This window comes from Cervus elaphus, chromosome 27, assembly GCF_910594005.1.
Source record: "Cervus elaphus chromosome 27, mCerEla1.1, whole genome shotgun sequence".
In the NCBI taxonomy this organism is placed as follows: Eukaryota; Metazoa; Chordata; class Mammalia; order Artiodactyla; family Cervidae; genus Cervus; species Cervus elaphus.
The window spans coordinates 50,629,481-50,654,115 of record NC_057841.1 but is presented as its reverse complement, the minus strand read 5'-3'; the positions used below and the strand labels follow the sequence as shown (position 1 = coordinate 50,654,115).

At 49.7% G+C, this 24,635-nt stretch overlaps 1 protein-coding gene across 2 annotated transcripts in view; it reads left to right on the top strand.

The window, feature by feature from the left end:
- Window positions 1-1,486: 1,486 nt before the first annotated feature.
- Window positions 1,487-24,635, top strand: part of ZBTB7C (zinc finger and BTB domain containing 7C) — a 299,319-nt gene continuing 276,170 nt past the window's right edge. For both annotated transcript variants that reach the window (XM_043889523.1, XM_043889519.1), the window contains exon 1: window positions 1,487-1,608. The gene's annotated coding sequence lies outside the window, so the exon portion shown is untranslated. The remainder of the gene's footprint in view (window positions 1,609-24,635) is intronic.

Below are 24,635 nucleotides of genomic sequence, written 5' to 3'. Positions count from 1 at the left end.
TTCTCTGTGCTGTCTTCACCTAGACCCTCCTTGCAGGGGAGAGACCACAGGCCTGACCCTTCTCCTGTGTTCATCTCTTCTCCCCATCCCCCCATGCCTTTGTTCCCCTCCCCCTCCCCACTCCTACTGACCCCCACCCCCTGACACGGTAGGAAATTAACTCAGGTCTTAAGAGCTTGCTGGAAAGAATGATAACTGGGGGTCAGAAATTCTAGCCTTGACTCTTGCTACCTTCCTGTGTGATCTTTAGTGAGATGCTCAGCCTTTCTGTGCTTTTGTTTCCTTATCTCCAAAGTAACCTTTAAAGAGGATCCCTTCACATCACTACTGTGAAACCAAATGGGTGTCATGGATGCAAAAGCAGCTGGCAGGGTATAAATTATGATACGTGTGTAAGACATTGTTGTTAGGCTGAGAGCATCCCAGGGACTCCAGGGCCCTGCCTTCCTATCCTCATCCCTGTCCATGGTGCTTCCTCTTACCTGCAGCGTTGGTGGCCCTGGCGGATGCTCTCCACCTGCCGCAGCCCGTTCTCTGCAGTGGGTCCACTGAGGCCCAGAGGAGCCCAAGGTTGGCGTGGAGCTCGGAGTCACAGCTGTCTGGGCAGTGCCCCCAGGAGCTGGAGGTCATGCCTGGTCAGAGGTCCAGGGATACAGCCAGTGTGGCCCCAGTCTCCAGAGTCCAGAAGGTCTGCACGCCAGGGCATGGCTGCTTCTAGCTGGAGGCCCTGACCACCTGCCCCCAACCCCCCACGCCAGAGGGTGAGCTGTGGTCTTGGCTATGAAATGAGGTCACTCAGTGGGGCAGTGTCTGTGTCCCTCTGCAGCGAGGTTTGCGGAGTACCCTTGTCTCTGACTCTGAGTGAAGGACTGTGAAAGGAGGCTGCAGGTTGGTGGCCTTCCCGGAGCCCCCAAACCCACAGCACACTGGAAGCCATCCCGGGATCTGGGCTACAAGAGTTGAAGAATATCCCTGGTAGACATAGCCTTGTTCTTTGTGGGTTTCATTGGTGGAGGGAAGACACTCAGGTCCTTCTTTCTCGGGCAGTGGGGTCTGTTGGTGGGGAGGAGCTGAACTCTGAATGGTGGGTAGGATGATTTCAGGCAGGTGAAATAAACTATGCAGAGGTAAGAAGATAAGAACAAATGTGTGTATGTTTGGGGGGAGGCATGCATGCGGAGGGCTGGGGGTAGGGTTGGTGGGTGGGACATTGGCAGTGAAGACCCTTGCTGAGGTAGTCTATACAGTCACCTGGAGTTATAAGACCTAATAATAAAAGAGAAAGAGAGAAAGAAAGATGGCTGGAAAGTTCTAGAACAGTTAAAACTTGGACCTGTGTCTCTGGCCCTGGTAGGTCATCGGGCCTCTGTTCTTCCTGCAGGTCCCCACTCTGAAGCAGCTGGGCGCTCAGAAGGCCACACCACCCCCAAGGAGCAGGCCCAGCCAGGAGAAGGTAAGGGATGGCGTGGAGCCCTCCAGAGCCTGCAGAGTGAGCACCATCTGCAGCGCGTTGGACCTGGAGCCTCCAAGGCAGGACTGCGTCACCGGGGAGACTCAAGAGGAATTGATACTTCGGCCCCCAGTGACATGTACACGGTGTAATGACAGGTAATGAACCTGAGGTTCATCAATCCTTTCTGAATGATGTGGCAGGTAGGAGAATATATCAGCCTGGAGTAGACATACAATGTCAACTCTTGGGAAGATAACTATGCAAACAGAGCAGAGTAAGGCCTGATAAGATGATAGATGGATGCTTTATAGTTATTAGTTTCTGCCCCAAGCGCTTGCTGGAGTTAACACCAGAAGATTTAGCATCAGGCAGTTTCACTTACTATACCTTGCAGGAAGGCCTGATGCCATTATGGATGTATCACCTCCTGTTTTAAGACCTCAGAGTAACAAATCAAGGAGTCATTATTTCCCATAGCTCCTTTGGGAAGCAGCAGGGTATGGATTCTTGTGGGGAAACAGAGGCAGCAAGACAGGCAGGAGCTCTTTCCTGTATCAGTGATACCTGAGGGACAGACCTGGGTTGGATCAGATTTCTTGAATGACGTGAGGTGATGGGTTGGTATTTCTTGTTAAAAAGGAAGTAGAGACTTTGTGGCTTCCTTCAGCACTCCAAAGATGCCAGGGCAAGTAGCAGATGATCAAGGCTGGCTAGGAGAGGTCATGAGTAGGGGTCTAGAGAGCTCAGGAAAGGGCTGACCGACACTCTGGGTCTAGCAAGTAATTGGAGGAGGTCAGCCATAGCAGAAAACATTGAGAAGGTCCTCAGAGCCTAGAGGGCAAAGCCCTGAGGCTGGAAGGAGCAGGATCCAGTGGGATGGAGACCCCAAAGATGAGTTCTGATCTGATGGAGGGCCTGTTCCCATTGATCATTTGGTGGAGAACCTGTTCCCACTGGCCATTTGGCCACTGTATCATACCGGGTATTACTCTGGCCATTTCCACCATGGGTGAACAACAGGCTAGGGTGGGAGCAAAAATAGCTTGGGGCCTTGGGAAACTGACCAGGGCAGGGGGAGAAGGCCAGTGGCCTGGGGCAGGAGGCCCAAGGGGGTGGGGCAAATTCCATTCCTGTGCAGGCCAGTGTCAGGGTCCATGAGGCTAGCCAAAGGGTGGGGAGGGGCAGAGTATTAGGACTTCTGGGTGGCCTTGTTCTAAATCAGGCAGAAAGAATAAGATGAAGAAGGAATCCAGAAAACAACCCAATTCTAGGAAATGGATCGGCTTCAGGCACCAGGCAAGCTCGGGACTTGACTTCTGTCTATATGAACAAATGGAAGGGGAATTGAGCTTTGAGGGGGGGCTCCCAGCAAGGATAGTCAGGGGTCTGGCTAGGCCCGGGGGTACTTTGCTAGGGAGCTGTCGTCTTCATAATTTCCTGGGGCTAGCTGTGTCCCCAGGCACCCTAGACCCTAGGGTACTGGCCCTGGGCTATGCTCAGACCCCCATCTCTCAGTGGAAGAGATGGTCTGTGCATTTTCAGCTTGGCTGGGGACCTGGGCAGAGCTAAATCTGCAGGGCCTTGTGATGGGAAGCAATGGGGGCAGAAGGAGGCAGAAAAAGCCCAGCCCTGCAGGTGAGTGTGTGTGTGTGTTAAGTTGCTTTGGTTGTGTCCAACCGTTTGTGACCCTATGGACTGTATGCAGCCCGACAGGCTCCTCTGTCCATGGGATTCTCCAGGGAAGAATACTGGAGTGGGTAGCCATGCCCTCCTTTAGGGGATCTTCAGGTGGGTGGGTGAGGAGTTCTCATGTGTACAGCCTTAAGAAGGTAAGGGGCAAAATACATTCTGATTAAGTAAAGAAAGAACAGCAGATTGAATCTATCAGAAGGTTCTTAACCTAGTTTCCCAGTATTTACCAAGTACCTGTTTTGCACTCTGCACCATGCTAGTGCCAGACAAACAAAGATGCATGAGGTGTGTCTGCTCCCAGGGGAGGGAATAAAGCGCAGAAGGGAAAGCATGGGAGTAGAGACAGATCCCAGATTCTGGGAGCCTTGGGCTCCTGTCTTCAAAATGGGGACAAGACTTCCTCACTCATAGGCTGGTTGGGAGAATTAAATAAAACGAGACATGCACAGCACTTAGCACTGTAGCTGGCACCATAATAAGTGATCAATCATTCAGTTTGCTTCCATTGTTCTGCTCTTGGAGGAGCTCACGGTCTGCAGGGAGGAGGGAGTAAAGAAGCCTGGGAGAAACGCATCAGAATTCCCAGGGCTTCCAACTGGGAAGTGAACTGGTTTGAAGCCGGACACGACCGAGCGACTTAACACGCTTGAGGCCTGGGCTTTGAAAACCTGGTTCTCAGCATTCCTCTGGCCATGGAAAATGTGGTTTAAGGTGGATCCAAACACTCAGAAATGGTGACTGTGTGCGAGTGCTTTGGCAGTGGCTGGGCCCGGAGATGCTTTCTGGGCACTGAGTAGGGTACAGGGTGGGAGGGATGCATCCAGGAATTTACGGAAACGTTGAGAAGAGAGGACGTTCTCAGAATACTTGGAGAGTCTTGCCTTCTCGGCTTCCAGCGCTGCCCTCGGGAGTGGGGCAGGGTGAGATGGGTACAGAAACCGAGGCAAGACTTGGGACCTGGAGAGGGGCTGCCCAGAGAGACCGAGCATGAGCCACACACACGGTTGTAAACTTGAAGCAAGTGAAATTAATTGTAATAATGTCTCCTTGAACTCAATGTGTTCAAAGTATTATCATTGCAACATGGAGTGAATATAAAGATTAGTAACAAGATAGTTCATGTTCTTCTTTCTGAAGATAGTCTTTGAGGTCCAGAGTGCATTTGGTACTTCCAGTGTATCTCGGTTTGGGCCAGCCACATTGCAAGTGTTCAATAGCACCTGTGGCTTGTGGCTGCTGTATTGGTCAACCCATGTCTAGAATTCAGAGCATCTTGTTCAGGGGCACCAGAGGCCAGGTGTATCCTGAGCTAAACAGCAGGATCTACTATTCTGTCCTCTTCTCATGATACCTCTGACATGAATTCTTAGGGAAACTGGCTTGAAGAATCAGAGATGTCTTGAATTACTTGTGCTGGATGGGAACATATGTCCTGGCCTGGCCGTGGACCTACCTAGCTAGCCTCGGGACACCACCACTTCCAGGTCCGGGGCCGAGCCCCGGCAGTTCCCAAAGCTCTCTGAGCTTCAGAATCTGCGTTGGGAGTGGCACTGAGAAAGTCTGTTTTACTGGGTAGCTGTGATGACTAAAGAAAATGATGATTACTCGGTGACATTTCAGGCCAAGAAATAAGCTTTTTATTTTGAGGACTGATGCTGAAGCTGAAACTCTAATCCTTTGGCCACGTGATGCAAAGAACTGACTCATTGGAAAAGACCCTCATGCTGGGAAAGATTGAAGGCGGGAGGAGAAGGGGACGATGGCATCATCGACTCGATAGACATGAGTTTGAGTAAACTCTGGGAGTTGATGATGGACAGGGAGGTCTGGCGTGCTGCGGTCCATGGGGTCGCAAAGAGTCGGACACGACTGAGTGACTGAACTGAACTGAAATTAAATGAAAACCAAGTGGTGTTCTCCCTATGGGCTAAGTTTGGCAAAAGTTTCCTAGTAGGATTTTCTATAGTTCTGTCCCTAACCTTTCTGTTGTATAAGGGCCGTGCGTTTTCACAGGGCAGGACAAAGGGGCAGGGACGAGCCTGCACCTTTGCCCAGGGTGGCGTGGCGGCCGCCTGGGGCCCTCCTTGTCCAGAGCCGTGTGGTCGGTCACCTGGAGGGGGCAGGCCCTGCAGGCAGCTTGCAGCCCTATGTCAGCTCTGTCGTAGGGAATTCTGGGGTCCCCAGACTTCTAGCTTTAGAGTGTGGACATTTCTGTGGTGCTGTGTTTCAGCAGGCTGAGGGTTGCTGGCCACCCCAGGACCCATTACCTAAGCCATCCCAAGTGTCTTGGAAGCTGACCCAGGCACCCTACTCCAAAATCTGCTTGTCCTTCTTCCCGTCTCTCCCGTCTCCCAGTCTCTGCCTTTGAAACAAAGATCCGTCCCTACCGCACCTGCCTCCTTTCTTTCCATGGCCGTAAAAATACAGGTTATTCTCCTTTAGGGCCAGAGAGCCAGGGTCATAGATATGGCTGCTCTTTCAGGGCTTGGAGGGGTATTTTCCTTTATTACTCTGTGAATGACATCTACTCCAGGCACTGATTTCCAGCAGCAGCTGAAAACAGTCATTTCTCTGTATGTGAGTTCACACAGCACCCTGGCACAGGTCACTGGCATAGGGCTAGCACTCCACAAAACCAAATTCCCCTAAACCCAGCCTCGTCTGAACACTGGGTTAAATAATTCCTGCCTTTGGGGTTTTTCTGAGACACAAATGAGATAGTATGTGTGAAAGTCCTTTGTAAAGTTATAAAATGTTATTGAGACTCTTAATTCCCTCCTTGGGGTGTTTTCTTGTTTGAGAGGTGGGTGGGTTCTAACCGCGCCCTCCCGCTCAGCATCATGAGGGAGGCTGGGTCAGCATCACGCACTGTCCTCCCGCCCGCAGGCCCAAAGCAGTGCTCCCCGCCTGCTCCTCCCCACAGCACAGGCCCTTGTGAACCAACCTGTGGTCTCCTGTGTGTCAGGGGCAGGTTTCCCTGGCGTCTTTATTTGCCTTCAGCCTAGTGTGTGGGGTCTTTAACTCGTCTCCCCAAGTGTGGAATCTATCCCCAGTTATTAGGAATGTTCACCTTCTGTCCTTCCTGGGCCTGAGGGGAGAGAGACCTGGAACCAAGGAAGTTCTGTAGGGTCCTTTTTACCTACCTGGCTTGGGTTTGGTGAGGATTCTGCGGTGGGGAAGGAGGTTTGAAGAGGGTGTCTGTCGGCAGGTCCGCTGTCCTCAGGGCTGATATGGAGGGAGCAGGACCAGGAGGTGCAGGTCGGTGATGCAAAGAGTAACCGGGTGTCAGCCGTGCTGGAATCAGGGCAAAGTCTACAGATGAGTGGGAATTCTCCAGCCCTGCGGACTGAAGCAGCATTTTCAAGGTTGGGTCAACATCTGATAGTCTGTGGTTGCGTCAGTGGTCCTTGGATGCTCACCGCAGTCATCTGTGGGTCCCCTGCTGCATCCTCACTAGACATGCGCTTCCTCCCCCAGGGGCAGCTGGCTTCTGCTTCCTGCTTCTCTCCTGGGGCCTGAGCTCTCCCCGCTGTCAGGAATCCTGAAGGAGTCTCCAAAGCAGTGTCACGGTGACTTAGCATCTGTTTTAAAAGGTAATCAAGGACAGCAAGGACGGGGTGTCATAAAATCAAGCACCTGGAGATAGAGAAATAGTCTAGATTCTTTCTAAGTTTGCTCGTGACCCTCTGCACACCTCTCAACTTCTCCAGGCCTTAATGCTCCTATCTGTTAAATGGGCATGAGAAAGTGCGCTGCAGTGATTTAATGTTGTTGCCAAAAAAGGAAGAGGCACTGTGACTCTTAATCACCAAAGATTTGAGAATATTATGGCAACCCCTCCCTTTTCCTTACCAAGCCTAGCAGTGTGTAATTCTCTTCAAAATTAGTCTCTTTATTGCTTCCTGGGGGCCCATTGGGAACGGCTTCTGATACATCACCTTAAAACATTGCAGTCGGGAGAGGCAGAAAGCCACGTTGTCCTTGACTGACAACCTTCATATGAGTACTTTAACAATTTTAATTTTTCATGATTCCTCTGATAAAAATAGTGCCTGACTAAAAACAAATACATTTGTATTTTCCATCTCCTTAATTAGTTTCTAATTTGGGGGTTCTTATTAGCTTAAAATCATCTCACTGAAATGGTCCTTGGATGATAAAAAATGTGAAAACCACAATCAATTCTAGAGAGATCTTGCTATTTAATTATGCTGATTGGAGCACTAGAGACCCCTGGCAAAACGAACCTCTCAGAATAAGCTTGATTTGTGTAATTTGGTTTTTAAAATTTTTGGATGCATATTTATCAAGTTCAACTATGTGTTCTTGTTCTCCTTGAGACTCTGACTCATCTTCTAAGGGATGGGCGGAGGAATCCATGGGCTGTGGAGACCCTGGGACTCCAGCTAAGTCCGTGGAGTTGCTGCTAAGGCCTGGCCTGAAGGGAACTCCAGCTTGTCTGGTCATTTAAAAGTGTCTTTTCTTTAAAAAAAAAAAAAAAAGGGTCAAAGGTCACCCAGAAATAGCCTAGGGAAGGATAAGCTGATAAGCATTTTGGACTTTGATGGTAGAGAGAATCCCCCATGAAATCTTGCGTTAGAGATTATCTAGAACCAAATTCTAGAATGTGATATGACTTTGCAGCTTCTGGGAGGACCAACTTGCTTAAAAAAGCGTTCTCCAGCATCCAAACCCATGGATCAATGCTAGCTTTGCTAAAAGTAGGCAACCAGCTGCTACGTAATGGAAGGGACACAGAGCACCCAGCACATTTCCCACCGTCAAACCGCTCCTGCCTGTGACTCGAACGACCAGCTTATGCAGGAACTGGAGGGATTTGGGAGAGCCCGGCACTGGGAGGGCGTCCCCAGATCCAGACCGAGAGGGCTCCTTAGGACAATGCCCCAACTTCTCCAAGAAGAGGTCAAGGGGAAGTAAAAGGGAGGCGTGAGGGAATTGTTACAGATTTAAAGTCGTTTAATAGACATATTGATGGAGCACACTGTGTGGATCGAGTTTGAATCCTGACCAAGTCCACCTTGATTCTCTCTGAGAGAATCAGTGTTCTCTCAATAGGAGGTTATTCTAGTCTCTCAAATAGGAGATTAGAGATGGGCTGGGAGTTAGAGATCCAGGAATTACTGTTAATTATTTTAGGGTGTGTGATACTGTGGCAATGTTACATACTGACGTATTTACAGATGATGTCTGGGATTGTCTCTAAAACATTTTAGATTTAAAAGAATGAAGCAAAAACAGATTGTTGAATATTGTTGAAGCTGGTTTGGTGGTTGGTGATGGGTACGTGGGGATTTATTGTGCTTTTCTATTTTCTGTGTATTTGAAATGTTCAATAATAAAAAGTAAAATAATAATTAATGTCCTTATTGACTGGCTGAACCCTGAAATTTCACCATTAGAGCTTTATTTATCTAACTGAAGCCTTTCTTTCTCTATAATGTATAGCTTCTCCTAGAACATGATTTATACCCTTTAGAAAAATAACAGTGGTTAATAGAACATTTCCCCAGTTTGGGATTTTGTAGGTATCCCATGCAAAAGGGTTCCAGGTAAGGTAAATTTGGAGAAGGTAGTATTGAACAAAGCCAAACAGGTGTCTTCAGAGCCTTGATTATACTGTGAAAGTGTTAGTCTCTCTTTGTGATTCCATGGACGGTAGCCTGCCAGGTGCCACTGGAGTGTACAGACATTCCCTTCTGCAGGGGATCTTCCTGACCTGGGGACTGAACCCAGGTCTTCTGCACTGCAGGCAGATTCTTTAGCAACTGAGCCACCAAGGAAGCCCTGACTGTACTGTGAATGTATGTTAATACATGCTGTGTCTTGAGTGGGGGTAGGCTATAGCAATGCTGTGTTCCCTTCAATAATACATCATGTGCTTCAGAGCAGATAGCAACTTTCAGCTCCTCTAATGAAAATCAGGAAGGTCAGAAACCTGGGTTCGAGAGCTGTTTCTGTTTACTAGCTGGTGATTGGTCAATCACTCAAACTTTCTGAGCCTCAGTTTTCTTACCTAATAGAATGAGCTTCATATCACCTGCTATTTATGTTCCAAGAGTATGAAAAGGCTTCATATAGAATAAAGCCCAACACCAAAGGTTAAAATGTATGATTATTGTTTGGTGCCATTTTCTGAAACTTGATCCACAAATGTTTGTTTGGAGGCTCATGGCTCTGTGTACAGGTGTGGTCTAATATCACCTAAAAGTATAGACTATCCTGGGTGTCATGTGCCTCCAAAGGTAGAGAAAATTTAAAAACAAGTTCTCTGCCCTTTGGGAGCTCACGATGAAACTGGGGGAGGGGGAGTGACAGTGCTGAGATACACAGTGACAGGGCAAAGTCATCTAGCCTAGGGAAAGATGAAAGGTTCAGGTTCGGAGGAAAGGGCGCATCACTCTTGGCTGATGTAGTCTTTGAAGGCCACCTGGAGGAGGTGGCACTTGACCTGAGTCTGAAGCCTGGCAATGTTCGGACGGGCCATGCCTTTGTTGTTTGTGGATCTTTCCGTTGGAATACTTTCCTGTCTTCCGCCTCCACGTGTCTACAGGCTTCAGCTGAGCAGTCTTATCTGACTTGGGGGCCCAAGTCTTCCGTGTCCGGACATGGGGTCATGCTCCCCCTGTCCGGCCTTCCACCCACTCCCATTCTCTTCTCCTCTCCATCTCCACCCCTTTTTTCTGTCTTCCCAGCAGAGCTTAGAGCAGCCGGGATTACTCATCCTGTCCACGCTCACTCACTCCTGCCCTATTTTTTCAGTAAAAAAAAAAAAAGAAAAATCAACTATGGAAACAAAGCAATAAATTATGATTCAGAGATACCCTAGCTTCTTGTGGAAATGTTTATTATCATCAGCAAATCATTCCTTAGGGCACAGAGAGACGACGGCCTGAGTGGAATCATGCAAAAGGTGGGCAGCAATTGCTCCAGTAAAGTTGAAGGATTTGAGGCACCCCGGGAGCCAGTCCAGTTTCTTGGGTGCAGAGAGCTGGGAGGGGTGGCTCTGACTCCTCCCGGCGGGTATGCATGGCGTTACTTGGGATGGATAGCCATCAAAGACACTTGTTAGCCAAGAGCCCACACTGTCCTTTCACTTGCACAGCAGAAATGAATGAAAAGGTCCTAGAAAGGGATGGGGCTGTGCTGGATGCTTCAGCACGAGGGGGCCCAGCTCTGTGCCACTCGAGGGTTCAGAGACAGCCTGGCCTTGTCCTCCAGAGTCCTGCGTGGACAGAGCTCAGCCCACTGCCGGCACATTTGAAGGCTCAGAAAGCTATTGTTAGTATTGGCATTTGGGGAAAGACCTATTCAGTGCCTGGCACGAAATCAGCCCCACTGTGGATCTTCCCTGCAACCGTACACCTCAGCTGCAGGCCTGCAGCGCTGGGTTCTGGCTCTGCCACTTGGGTCAGGGGACCTAGCCTCCCTGAGCCTCAGTGTCCTCAAGGGTAGGATGGGGCGACCACGCCTCCCTCCCTCCCAGGACGGTTTGGAGGATGAAATGAAATGACCCAGAGAGAGTGCTTGGCCTCCCCCTCTTCTACACTGAGCAGTAATAAGACACAGGACAAGTTGCCCCAGGCCCCAGTTTCCTCATCTATTAACTGGAAATAGTTAGATTGCCTGTGCTGACGACATCATTTCACTCCGAAAATAGTTTAATGGGCGATGAATGTAAAAACAGTGCAAGAAATATAAAGAGTCAAACATTTAGAAAAATGTGTTCATGTGTATTCACACATGCAAACCCACAAGTACAAAGTGTCCCTTTTCAAAGGACAAAAATCTCAGAGTGGCAAAGTGTGACCACAGGTGGTCTGGGGTGGGCGGGAGGTGAGACGTAGCACACGACTCCAGACTGGTTTGTCTTGTGCTTTTTGGCCGTTCCACTTTACCAGAGGCCGTTGGTCCAATTTTCTGGACACTGCTGCCCCCAGCAGAGCGGGCTGTGGGAGAAGTGTGTGGGACCAAGCTTGGCAGGCCTGGCGTCCAGCTCAGCTTTGGAAGTGCCCTGTGGGACCCTGAGCAAGTCATGGAATTGCTTCCTCAGACACAAAGCAAAGATTAAAAACTGCCAGCCACATGACATCAAGAGGCTCCAAAGGGATGATTGAGTTAAAGCCTTTCTAAGTTGTGAAGCAGTGATGACCAAAGAAGAGGCCACCTTCCTTATCCCTGTCTGCCGGCCTTCCTAGCCCAGTGCACCATAGATTCAATAACGCTTGTTAATTGATTACTAGGCATCTTGCCATTGCAGCTGCTTTGGGGAGGCAGTGGCAATTATTTTTGTGTTAGAGAAATACTCCTTGAAGAAGCTTCCCCTGACCCTGACCTTCTGCTGCTCTTCTGGGTCAGGGGGAATATCTTCTCCCTGCTCTGGTGGATAACAGTCAGGTGGCCGTTGGGGCTGAGACCAGCCTTCCATTTACCCACTTATTCTAACTCACTTTGTAACTCAGCACTCACTCTGGGCATTGATTTACAGCTAATGGTTCCTCTTTAAATGAATACTTGCCTGGAATCTTTCATGAGTCGATGGAGGTGTTATTGACCTGGCAGCCAGGTAATGAGTCCTGGAGTGCCAAGTATTTTTTTTTTTTTTTGCCAATATTACCCCTGTTTCCCCCTACCAGTCACATAAAGAACCCTCCACAAATACACACTAATTTTATTTTCAGACTGCAAGGCATAAAGAATGTAGGGCTGAGTCAGGAGATAGGAGCTCTCAGCGGAGCTTTGCTGTTAACTCACTGTGTGATGTCGAGGACGTCCCTTGACCTCTCTGGGCCTCAGTTTCCCATCTGTGGGATGGTGCAGGGCTGGGAGGGGAGTTCTTCCACTCAATCTCTGACTAGATCCACCAGACCAGCGATGTATGCAGTGAATGGAGAGATCTAGGTTTGGACTGTTGTTGTTCAGTTGCCACGTAGTGTTTTGACTCTTCACGACCCCATGGACTGCAGCATGCCAGGCTTCTCTGTTCTTCACTATTTCCTGGAGTTTCCTCAAATTCATGTCCATTGAGTTGGTGATGCTATATAACCATCTCATCCGCTGCTGCCTTCTTCTCCTCCTGCCCTCAATCTTTCCCAACATCAGGGTCTTTTCCAATGAGCTGGCTCTTCGCATTAGGTGGCCAAAGTATTGGAGCTTCAGCATCAGTCCTTCCAATGAATATTCAGGGTTGATTTCCTTTAGGATTGACTAATTTGATCTCCTTGCTGTTTGGATTACAAAAATAATAATTGCTTTGTATAAGAAAATGGGGCTTCCCTGGTGGCTCAGAGGTTAAAGTGTCTGCCTGCAGTGTGGGAGACCTGGGTTCGATCCCTGGGTTGGGAAGATCCCCTGGAGAAGGAAATGGAAACCCACTCCAGTATTCTTGCCTGGGAAATCCATGTACAGAGGAGCCTGGTGGCCTACAGTCCATGGGGTTGCAAAGAGTAGGACATGACTGAGTGATTACACTATAAGAGAATGAAACTTGAGTAAGTGAGGGAAATTGTGAGATACCCCCACCCCACCCCAGAGATCATCACTATCAACAGTTCAGAGAAGTTTCACATCCATATCACTGTCTGTATTTATATTGTTGCCATGGATTTGGAAAAATAGATTCATATTACAGAAAGATGGGATCAAGCTATATATTATGTTCTGCAGCTTGTGTTTTTACTTAATATAATCTTTTAAAAACTGCCCATACACATCACTCTAGTTTTTTATACTATTGTCTAATATAATATGGATATAATTTATTAATAGGCTAAAATTAATTTCACTTCCTTGGTGGACGTCTTGGTGGTTGGCAGTACATTTTAATGGGTGTGATGGCTGGCTGCCCCCTCCTACTCTGGGAGGGGTTAGAGAGGAGCCTGGGAGGGAAAGGGCTCGCTTACACAGCCTAAGCCACCATCCTTAACTGAGGGTGCTATCCTCTCATCTCTGCAGAATTCTTCTCCAACAAATACTGTGGCTGAGCAGGGCCAGGGCACAGGCATCCACCCCAGAGTGGGGGGAACCAGGGCCATGCTGGGGACACAGCGAGGAAGGCCTGGAGGGCTTCAATTCTAATTCTAGTTGAATTAGAATATTTGAATAGGTGAAGCATTTTCTACAGTTCAGAAATCAAACTGACTGACGCCCACAGGTATGCACCAAGATTGCATGCTCCCCCTGTCGCCCTCTATAGGCCATTTATATAACTTCTAGGTTTATTTTTTGTGTTTTCCTTATGCTAAAATGGAGAAATTTCAGTAGATTCTTGGCTTACCACTTTACCATACAAAAGATAGCCTACTGTATATTCTGCACCTTGCTCTTTTTTATTTCCTTAAATGTAGTTGAAATTTCTCCATATTAGTACACAGAGCAAATGCTTCATTTCTTAAAATAGCTGTGTAGTATTCCACAGGATACATGGACAGTTTTTTTTGAACCAGCCCCCTATAGAGGGGCACTTGGATCATTTCCAGTTTTCTTTTTGCTGTTAAAGACAATTCTGCAATCTGATGTCAGTCTGAACTATTTTATTGCATGTATTTGTTTTAAATTGCAAACCGCCCCGAATCTTTTCTAGACATAGGTAAAGTATGCATTGTTTATAAACAGATAAGCCAATAAGACTTTGTTCCCTGAGTCCTGTGCCATTGCTCTGTCTTTCAAGCAACTGTCCCCCAGCCCCCTAGCATCCCCTAGTTCCCAAAACATCCGCCAAGATGCAGTGTCCTTTGCCTGCCGACTTGGACAGTTAGAAATAATCTTTGCTCTCATTTCCTCTGGTGGTTTCAATGAAGACTCAACCTAGGGCCCGAGAGACTGGGAATCTCTAGAAAGGTTTCTTAAGGTCCTTAGTGCAGTGGAAGAGGCATCCTGACAGGTTAGATGGTATGGATTAAGGTCCTGGATCAGCCATTGATGGACCGAGTACAAGTGGATGGATTCTGTACAAGTCCCCTCCCTCACGCACAGCAAAGGGCCCAAATTCCATGCCTTTCCTCACATGTTGTGGTTCTAGGAGCAGCCTAATGGCATTAAGTACAGTTTTAAAATCCTCAGGTCCTGGATAGCAGTCAAGTGTCACTTTCTCCTCGAGGGGCCTTGTATGGGTGATTCATCACCATCCTCAGTGGCTAGAGCAGTTTCTTTAACGTGACATCAAAGCTTAGATGACGATGGCTTGTACATGATAATAAAATGATGCCCACCTGCAGATTCCCGTTACTCAGAAGTACATTCACTGGGCTACAGGTTTGTGAAGACCTTTCACTGCTAGTGCATGAAAAAGGGATATTTCACACACGGTTCACATTAGTACTGTGATCTAGCTTCCGAGTGAGTAAGAATCAGCGCAACAGCCACCTGCCACCTGAGAGCCCATGTCTATTATATTACAAGCTGCCGTGGCCCCACCTTTCACTGCGATCTTATCTGATCTGATAAGGTAATAGTAATAATAGCTTACATTTTCATTATATGGACTCTTTCCCCCAGGGCTTGGCCACCTGCAGTGTCTTTTCTGTGGTCTGTTCCCGTCTGGGGTGAGTCCTAGGTGGGTGGGGGCCTCACACTGAGCCTTGTCCCAGGAAGGAGGTTCTGGGCATCATTTTTCAGTGACTCAGTTGGCAGCTCAATCAGTCACTCAGTCCAGTGTTGCTGTGTTTCAGTTCAGTTCAGTTCAGTTCAGTCGCTCAGTCGTGTCCGACTCTTTGCGACCCCATGAATCGCAGCACACCAGGCCTCCCTGTCCATCACCAACTCCTGGAGTTTACTCAAACTCATGTCCATTGAATCAGTGATGCCATCCAACCATCTCATCCTCTGTCGTCCCCTTCTCCTCCTGCCCCCAATCCCTCCCAGCATCAGAGTCTTTTCCAATGAGTCAACTCTTCGCATGAGGTGGCCAAAGTGTTGGAGTTTCAGCTTCAGCATCTGTCCTTCCAGTGAATACCCAGGACTGATCTCCTTTAGGATGGACTGGTTGGATCTCCTTGCAGCCCAAAGGACTCTCAAGAGTCTTGTCCAACACCACAGTTCAAAAGCATCAATTTTTCGGCTCTCAGCTTTCTTTATAGTCCAACTCTCACATCCATACGTGACCACTAGAAAAACCATAGCCTTGACTAGATGGACCTTTGTTGGCAAAGTAATGTTTCTGCTTTGTAATATGCTATCTAGGTTGGTGGTAACTTTCCTTCTAGGGTGCCCACACGGACCTCCTGACCTGGGCCCCACGCCCTGGGTTCCTGCCTCCTATAAAGAGCATCACGGTCCTCCACACCTCCTGCTTCAGCCCTCCCTGTGCCCCTGTGACCTCCATGGTCAGTTCTGGAGTCTGCCAATCCCTCCATTCCCATCACCCTCCCCGGACTCGCCCAGAAATCCAACTGGTCCTTCTGCATTTTCTGTCGCCAACCCCGTCCCCACCCTGATCTGTACACAGTGCACTGAGGATATGCTCATCTGACCTGACAGCACCCTGCTTAGACCCCCTAAGGGCCTCTCGCTGCTTCTAGGATAAGGGTTGTTGTTCAGTCTCTAAGTCGTGTCCAACTCTTTGCAACTCCGCGGAGTGCAGCTCGCCAGGCTTCCCTGTCCTGCATCATCTCCCAGAGCTTGCTCAAACTCATGTCCCTTGTATCGGTGATGCCATCCAACCATCTCAACCTCTGTCCTGCCCCTTCTCCTCCTGCCTGCAGTCTTTCCCAGCATCAAGGTCTTTTCCAAAGATTTGGCTCTTTGCATCAGGAGGCGCTTCAGTCTCAGCGTCAGTCCTTCCAATGAATATTCAGGGTTGATTTCCTTTAGGATGAACTGGTTGGAGCTCCTTGCAGTCCAAGGGACTCTCAAGCATCTTCTCCAGCACCACAGTTTGAAAACATCAATTTCAGATTCTTAGCAGGGCCCACAGCGCTCACTCATCTGCTTTCTCCTCCCACGCGCCCCCCTGCCCCGCCTCTTCTCTTGGTTTCTAGGACAAGCCATGTTCTTTTCTGCTTCACGTGGCACACACCTGCTTTCTGGGCACTGGCGTCCCTCCCCTTCATGGTTTTACCCCTTGCACACCCATCAGAGAGCAGCTAGGCTGTCCCTTTGCTGACCCTCTGGGCTGGGTCAGCCCCTCCTTAACTGTTATCAAGGTTGTAAGTAAATGCCCAACAGGCTTTTAAAATCTGCCTCCTCCCTGGAGGATAAACACCACAGTGCACAGATATAGAAGGAGTGGAATGATTGAGGGAAGGTGTGAGCAAGCTGTGTCCTGGAGGGCAGGGACAGGGGATGCAGTGAATACAGGATGTCCAGTGGTTGTTATCTTTATTGAGACAACATCCAAAGAATGATACAGTCATGGACCTGCAGGGGACTTTAGAGGTGGTCTCAGGTCAAAGTCCCTCTTCGAGGGAGGGTGTACAGACTGTGGAGAAGACCACGGGCTCTGGAGTCAAGCTGCCTTCCTTCTTGCTCTTCAGCAAGTTGCTTAACTACTCTGAGCCTCAACTTTGTCATCGGTAAATTAGGGATAATACCTTTTCCAGAAGAACATTGTGAGGATTAAGTGAAAATTAAATGAGAAAACCTGTGCAAAGTGCTTAGCACAGTGCCAGTCCTGGGCACATATTGTCCATTATTATTATTACAGAAGAGGACATCGAAGCCCAGAGAGGTTGGGTTAGAGGTCTCCTGACAAGGTCACCCCGCTTGGTTTTCTGGACTGGCCACTGGACTGAGCTGTCAGAAGCACGGGCCCAGTCCTTGCCCTCCGGAGGTTCTCGGTCAGATTGCCAATGACACAGTGGTCCTCAATGGAGCCGTTTTGACAGTAAGGTCTGCAGACATTTTTTGTTGTCACAGATATGGGGAGGGTAGGTCCCCCTGGCATTTAGTGGGTAAAGAATGGGGATGCTGCTACACATCCTATGGTGCATCCTCCTCCTCAACAAAGAAACCCAAAATGTCAGTGGTGTGGAGTTTGAAGAATAGGACAGCCTTTAGAGGAGGGCCCCAGGGTGGTAAGTCCATCAGAAACTGACCTGATGAAAGGCACCCTCTCTAGAAAGAGCAGGAGATAACTTTAAGCCTGTATTCAGGGAAGAAAGCTCCCTTGTTTGGGGCTGAGCAGGGATGGAAGGCTGCAGGTGGAACTTAGAGGCAGGTAAGGGTCAAAAGAACTACCTGGGGACTTCTCTGGTGGTTCAGTGGGAATCTACCTTGTAATGCAGGGGACGTGGGTTCGATTCCTGGTCGGGAAACTAAGATCCCTCCATCTTAGCCTGTGGGACGCAGCTACTGAGCACGCGCACTAGGGAGCCGGTGTGCGGCAGCTGGAGAATCACTGTGCCGCAAGGGAAGATTCTGCCTGATGCAACGAAGACCTCGTGTCCCGCAGCTAAGACCTGATGTAGCAAAATAAACAACGAAAGCAAGAAATGCAATTGACTTTAAAATAAAAGAGAGAGACGTGCTGCTTGGAACAAAGAGAAAATATAACAGGGACAGTCTGATCTTATGTGTAAGGGGTTCTGGCTGTTTCTCTGAGTGGCGTCTTTGCCTGAACCCTACAGACACTGATACCCGCCTTCCCCTGTTTGTTTTCCAAAGGGCCTTTGGCTTTTGTGAGGTTTCCAGCTCTTGTGCAGAGATGTGGCTCCCGCTGGGGCAGATTTGAGCCCAGACTTTGCAGGGCTCCCCATCTGCCAGCGGCTCTGCGAGCAGGCTGCCGATTCCGGCTGCCCTTGGGAGGTGTGAGGACTCAGGGTAAGTGTAAATCATACTCCATCGTTTCCCCACCCCCAGCCCAGCACTATTTTCACCTAGGAAAAGTCTAATAAAAATGCATTCCAAGTCCTAGTCCTAAAGGAGGAAGGATGGGGAGGAGCAGGGGAGGGAAGCCAGTCCAGCACAACCTTGATTAAATGAATCTGAGCTGCAGGGCTTTTCTGGCCTTAGCAGCAGCCCCAGGGCCCCTGGAAGCAGGTAGTCCTGGGTGTGCTCTCCATGCTCCAGGCGTGTGGGGCAGCCTACCTGCCCCTGAGAGGTAGGGGAGTGCTGTCTGCTCATCTTGGGGTTGATCAGGCTGCAGAGGGGCCTCACCTCAGTGGAGGATGCACCAGCTGGGGATTTGCATAGGAGAGCAGGGGGCAGGAAAGGGGTTCATGAGCATGAAGCACTGTAGGGATCAGGGCAGGAAACCAGACCAGTCCTCTCGAGCAGTGACTTGCAACCCTGGCTGCAGGTTTGAATCACCTGGAAGCTCTGGCTACCCCTTGGACGGATGACAGCAGTCTCTGGGGGTGGGACTCAGGTGATTTCAGTGGGAGCCATGGATTCAAAGCTTCCCTGGGCTCTGACACTGGCCACATTGAGACTCAAAATGAGGGCCCATGGAAACCCTGGTTGGGTTGCAGGGGAAGGCCTCATCATGGGGGGAAAATCGTGGGACCGACACTCTGGGTGGAGAACCAGAGTCACCTGGCTAGCCACACAGATGACCAAGATTTCCAGCTGCAAGAGGGTTTGGGAAAGAGTGTGATGACCCAGAGGAGGCGGCTGCCCAGAGCCAGGGTCTGAGGAGCAGGGCCTCTGCAGGGCAGCGGGATGCTATGTAACCAACCGTAGAGTTGATCGTAGATGTTGCATCGTGGATATTTGGATATGTATCTGGTCTTTGCTGCCGGCCTTGGAGGTCCCAGGAGAGCAGAGGCTGGGTCATCACTGTGTCACGATTTGGTCACTTCTCACCTGCTCCCCTGTGACCTCTCAGGCCCCAGCATCCTCATCTCTGACATGGATGATCACAGTTGCTTCCTGATTAGGGTCCTAGCCTCTGTCCCCAGCAGTCTAGCCAGAGGGATCCTTTGAAATGTGTCAGTGGGCTCCTTCTTGTCTCAGAAACTTCCAGTGTCTCCCCACGTCACTCAAGGTCCAAGTCCTCGGAGTGAGCTGCAGGGCCCCCATTTCCCCTCCTGACCCCTCCAGCCACTGGCCTCCTCCCCGTCCTGGGCCCTCTCGCCTCAAGGCCTTTGCCTGAGATGTCCCCTTGGCCTGGAGTTCAGCCCCCAGACATCTGCAGGCCCCCCTCCTCCCCCTTCTTCAGGCCTTTGCTTGAATGTCGCTTGCTTTGTGAAGCCTTCCTGGACCACCTGCTTCCTGTCTCCTGGATTTTCATTTCTCTCCATACCTCTTCTATGCTGACACTATATATTTTGTTTAATGTCTATTTCCCTACACTAGAATGTGATGTCTGATAGGGCGGAGATTTTATCATTATTATTATTACATTTGCTGGTGCAAACCCAGACCTGGAATAGTATTTAGCCAGCCGTGGATGCCCAATATATTTATTTTCTTCCTTGTGGACCACTGATGCTTAAACCTGGTTTAATCACAATCTTTGGCTGATAACATTCCCTCTGTTAGTCCAGGCATGGTCTGATTTTATTTAATTATGTAGTTATTTAGGGTTTTTTTTTTAGTTTATGTAATAAGCATCCAAGAACTCATCACTCAAAGCAAAGCAAGGATTTGACAAATCTACATCGAGACTTAAGATCCTGCCTCAGGCCTTCCCACACGAGGTCATCACCTTCCTTAATCTTCATCATTCTGCTTTTCTTTTTACTAATTCCATTGCATCTAATCTATGTGTATTCCTAATAAATATATTTTACTGTAGTTATTTTTAGCCTATTCAAAACTTATTATGTTGTATATAATCTTCAAAGTCCTTCTCACTTAATATTATATTGTTAAGATCCACTTACATTGTTGCATGTGCTGTGGTTTATTCCTTTTGACAACAAAAAGTATTGATGGAATGAATATTTGACTATGTCTCTCCATGGGGCTTCCCTGGTGGCTCAGATGGTAAATGACCTGCCTGCAGTGCAGGAGACCTGGGTTCTATTCCTGGGTCAGGAAGATCCCATGGAGAAGGGAATGGCAACCCACTCTAGTATTCTTGCCTGGGAAGTCCCATGGACAGAGGAGCCTGGTGGGCTACAGTCCATGGGGTCACAAGAAGTTGAGTACGACTGAGTGACTAAACTACACACACACACACACACACACACACACACACACACACAAAATAGTGCCAGGTTCCTAATAACACTAACATTTCTGGAGTGTGTACAAGGCACTCTGCTAAGTGCTTTATTAATCCCACTAAACAGATGGAAAACTGAGCAACTGGCCTGAGGTCACACTCAAATGGCTCAAGGGGTGGAGGCAGGATTTGAACTTGTATCGTGTGCCTCTAGAGGCCTCACTGCTGCCCCTACACCAGGTCATCTCTCAGTAAACAAGGGGGTGAGCTCACACTTATCACTGCTGCCAGCCCTTTAGGAACCCCACTTAATGACTCACTTACAAATCGACATTCCACACACACACACACACACACGCAAGCATTCTGGAATTGCTCACAAATGCTTGTTAATTGACAGGCAGTTTTTAAGAGGAGAAAGAGACTTCTGATGCTTACCAAGATTCGTCTGTCTGTTTCTGCCTCTTTCAATCCATCTCTTCTGTATTAAAGGAAAGCACCACTGGCCCTTGTGCTTGCAGGACCTGGGGGGAGGGATGCTCAGGACCTATTAACAGGCTGAGCCCTTGGGCTGGGGTCCCAGGGGAGGAGAGCAGGCGGGGGCTGTGCCCTTGGTCCGTGGGGGGAGGCACCTGCTCAGGGCAGAGTTTATCTCTTCCCACACCAGGACCCTGGGGGACTGCAGGCGCCTCCCTCAGCTGGGCATGCAATGACCTGAATGGGCAAGGGCTGGCTGACCCTGTCAGGGGTTTCCAGCCATCCACTCCTCTTCCTGGCACTAGGAGCACCCACTCAGGGGTAAGATCTTTTCACATTAGGAGCAAATGGAGGGCTAGGCATAGGATTGAGCCAACAATAGAGGCCGTTCCCAGAACGACTGCCCCTGCCCTGGGGTACACACAGCAGGGTCAAGGTCAGGTAGATGAATGGACATTGTGCCAGCTTCTGTCCTGTGCCCAGTGTTGGGCTCAAGTGAGCCAGGTTTGACCACAGGGAGGATGGGCCCCAGACTTTACCCTTCCAGGTGAAGAATGGCCTGGCCAGCATGGCAGCATTTGTGCAGGCCTGTAGCTGGTCTGGAAGGGGCTGCCTGGGCCTCGCCTCGTGGATCAGCCTAGGGAAGGCAGAGGGGCCTCTCCAGGAACCAGGGAAGTGGAGGAAGATGGAAGCCTCACGCAGCGAGGATGTGTGAAGCAGGTGGTTCCAGACCAGCCTGGAGGGAGGCGGGAAGGAAGGAAAGTGTGTTGTGACATGTTCTACTCCCTGGTGTCCACAGGGGGCGGCAGAGAGCAGAGACAGATAGCTGGGCTCCCCTGATAATAAGGTCACCCCCAGCCTCAGTTTCCTCTAAGCACCTGTAGGCCCGGAAGCCTGGAAGTTGAGTGCAGGTGTGTGGCACTGCGGAAGGGGGTGGGGCCTCGTGCTGGTGCCCGTGCACCTTGGTGAGACCACCTGGGGTGGGTGGCGAGGAGGGAGGCAGCCTTCCAGGAGAGGGCAGGGACCGACTGAGCTCAGCATGCCCTCTCACCACCCAGGCTGCACACTGGCATCGCCCCGGAACTTCTGAAACATGGAGGCCCCCACCCACCCAGACCCGTGGAATCAGAAGGGATCCGTCTGTTTTAAAGCCTCCCCAGATGATTTCCTCTTCATCCAGGATCGAGAACCACCGGGTCAGACACTCCGCTGGCACTTTGAGTGCGGGTTTCTGTTCGGTAGCTGTAGGGGCTGGGCCGTTGACTCACTTCGTCTGTACGATGGTGATGGTAGCAGAGAGTGCTGACCTCGGGGCTGCTGCGAGGATGAATGGAAACACTGTGTATTAAGCTTGGCACGTGGCTGTCACCTAGCAGGAGACTATACCATCAGCTCACAGCACCAGTGCTTTGCAGATGGGCTCTGCACTTGGCATCTTCAGAGCTGGACCTTCAGGGGCATCTTCATCTGGGGTCCCCAGGGGACACAGGACTTTTGGGGAGATATTGTGTTTCTGGAATCTGAAGTCTGGGTGGAGCTGGCCTAGCAGCTTCAGTCAAAACAATAGACACTGACTTGTATCAGTTCCTGCGTTCAGAAATGATGATGTCGCCTGCTCCCTAAAGGCGTTAACCTTGGTCATGATGTCTAGCTAGGGACAGGGCTTTAGTCAAACGTTTTGGACAGGCCAACGTCTGTGGAGTGTCTTCTGTGTGCTGTGTATGTGTATGAGTTCAGTCATGTCTGACTCTTTGTGACCCCATGGACTTAGCCCAACAGGCTCCCCTGCCCATGGACTTTTGCAGGCAAGAATACTGGAGTGGGTTGCCATTTCCTGCTCCAGGGAATCTTTCTGACCCAGGGATCAAATCTGAGTCTCTTGCATCTCCTACATTGGTAGATTCTTTACCACTGTGTTATCTTTGTGCAATATGTGTTCACATTTATTGCTTTACACAATTCTCACAACAACTGTGTATGATGGATACACATATCCTCACTTTGCAGAGGGAGAAACTGAGGCCCAGAGAGGCCTGGCACCTTGCTCAAGGTCACACAGGAGTACCAGGTCTCTTGACTTTTCACCATATCACAGCCACCTCCTGGCAGGTATAACCTGTGGCTTCCTGCCTAGGCAGACACCCATGCCTGACTTTAGTCAACTCCTGTTTCTGAACTCAGACATGGAAGGGTCATTCTTTGGACAATTTTGATTCTCCTTCATCTGTGAGGAAGGGAATAAATGAGTACAGGAGTGTTTCTGGAGTCTCAGTGCCAGCACTGTATGTCCCGGGTGGTTGGTGGTGGCAGCCAAGGTGTGGGTGGGAAGGATGGAGAGTCCATTGTTAGGTCTTTAGGACTGGACAGTCAGGGATGTGAGCTTCCAGGGGCAAGAGGGGTGGGGTCAGTGGGGGTGGCTGATCCTCCCTGAGGGGGCTGGGCTGGGGGCTTTAGGCACTTAGGTTGCCCTCAAAGCTTCCCCTCCATCCACAAGACCTGTCTCCAAGGGTTTGTTCATTGACTTCTTTCATTCTGTGTTACACTCTGGAGGAGGAGGTCATGAAGCTAATTGAGCCCCACTAATTGTCAGAGCTGGACAAAAGTTCACCCAGCCTGGACTCTCTGGACAGCTGGATGGAGCCCAATGGGGATCAAGCTCTGCAGCACCCACCCTGAGAGGCTGACCCTTCAGGCCCATTAGGAGCTGCCGTTCCACTGGGAGTATGGGATTTGGGGCTGGTTCCAGACTACCTCCTTACTTCCCACTTTGCTTAAAGCAGGAAGTGACTTCTTAGGGGTCCAAGGCTTAGTAAAAGGCACAGAGTGGGCTCCTGCACTAAGACGGGAATCTTTGCACCAAGCAAGGCAGGGCTGGGGGCTGGGGAGGAGAAGAAAATGGCATGACCTTGGACACCATGGGTCCTGGTGGGGATAGCCTCCACTCCATTATAAATCTAAATTCCTGGTCCTCACCAAATTATAGAGAACCTTAGGTTGTTTCCTTGCATCCTGACAGGGTGGTTAATTTTCAGAAGTCCCTGAATCCTGTGAGCCTCGTTCAGTATTGCTGGTCCAGATTTCCCCCCAGCAAATTTCCAACTGTGGACAAGTGCGGGGTGTTTTTCTCAGCTCCCCGGTACCTGTTGATGCAGAAGTCTCTGGTTCCAACTGTCTCCACTCTGCTGGCTTCTGCAACCACACACATTTTGTCGCAGCTCTAATTGGTGCTCTTGGAGGCATTCCCCAGGCAGATGATTTGGTGGTGTTGACAGACCCAGAAGAGAACAAGAGAAGGTTCCCTGCGCCCGGTCACCATGTCCTCCAGAGAGGACTTCGGTCATCCCAAGTGGCTGTCTAGATTCCAGGCGAGGAGGGGGAGCTGAGGGAACCGTACCACTAACAGCCCTGTCAGGACTCTTCCGTTGGCTGCAAATAGTGCCTGCCCGCCTGCCTACGTGTGAAATCCCAGGAGAATGGCTCATTAAAAAGGAGGGCCAGCGCTTTGTGTGGCCTGTAGGCTGAACCCTTCTTCCAGCCATCAGGGGTCTCTGGAGGGGTGGGCTGACTTGGAGAAAAGGGGGCAACTGTGGGCTCTTCTTCCTCCATCCTCCAAGGAAGCTCAGCTGGAGACACCTTTCTGATCGGGGACCCAGTGCTGCCCCTACCTGCCACCACCCATCATCCCCTGAACTAGTTCCAGCGACTCTCAGCAAACTTGGTCATTATTTGTAGTGACCCTCCCACCCGCTTGTCTCTCCTCTCCCCCCAACACTGGGCTCCATGAAATGGGTTGCCAGATAAAATGTGTGATGCCCAACTAAATTTGAGTTTCAGGTACACAATGGAAAAAAATATTGCACAGGACATGCTTGTACTAAAAACTCATTTATCATTTATCTAAAATTCAAATTGAAGTGAAATTCAAATTCAGATTTAATCTTGAATTTT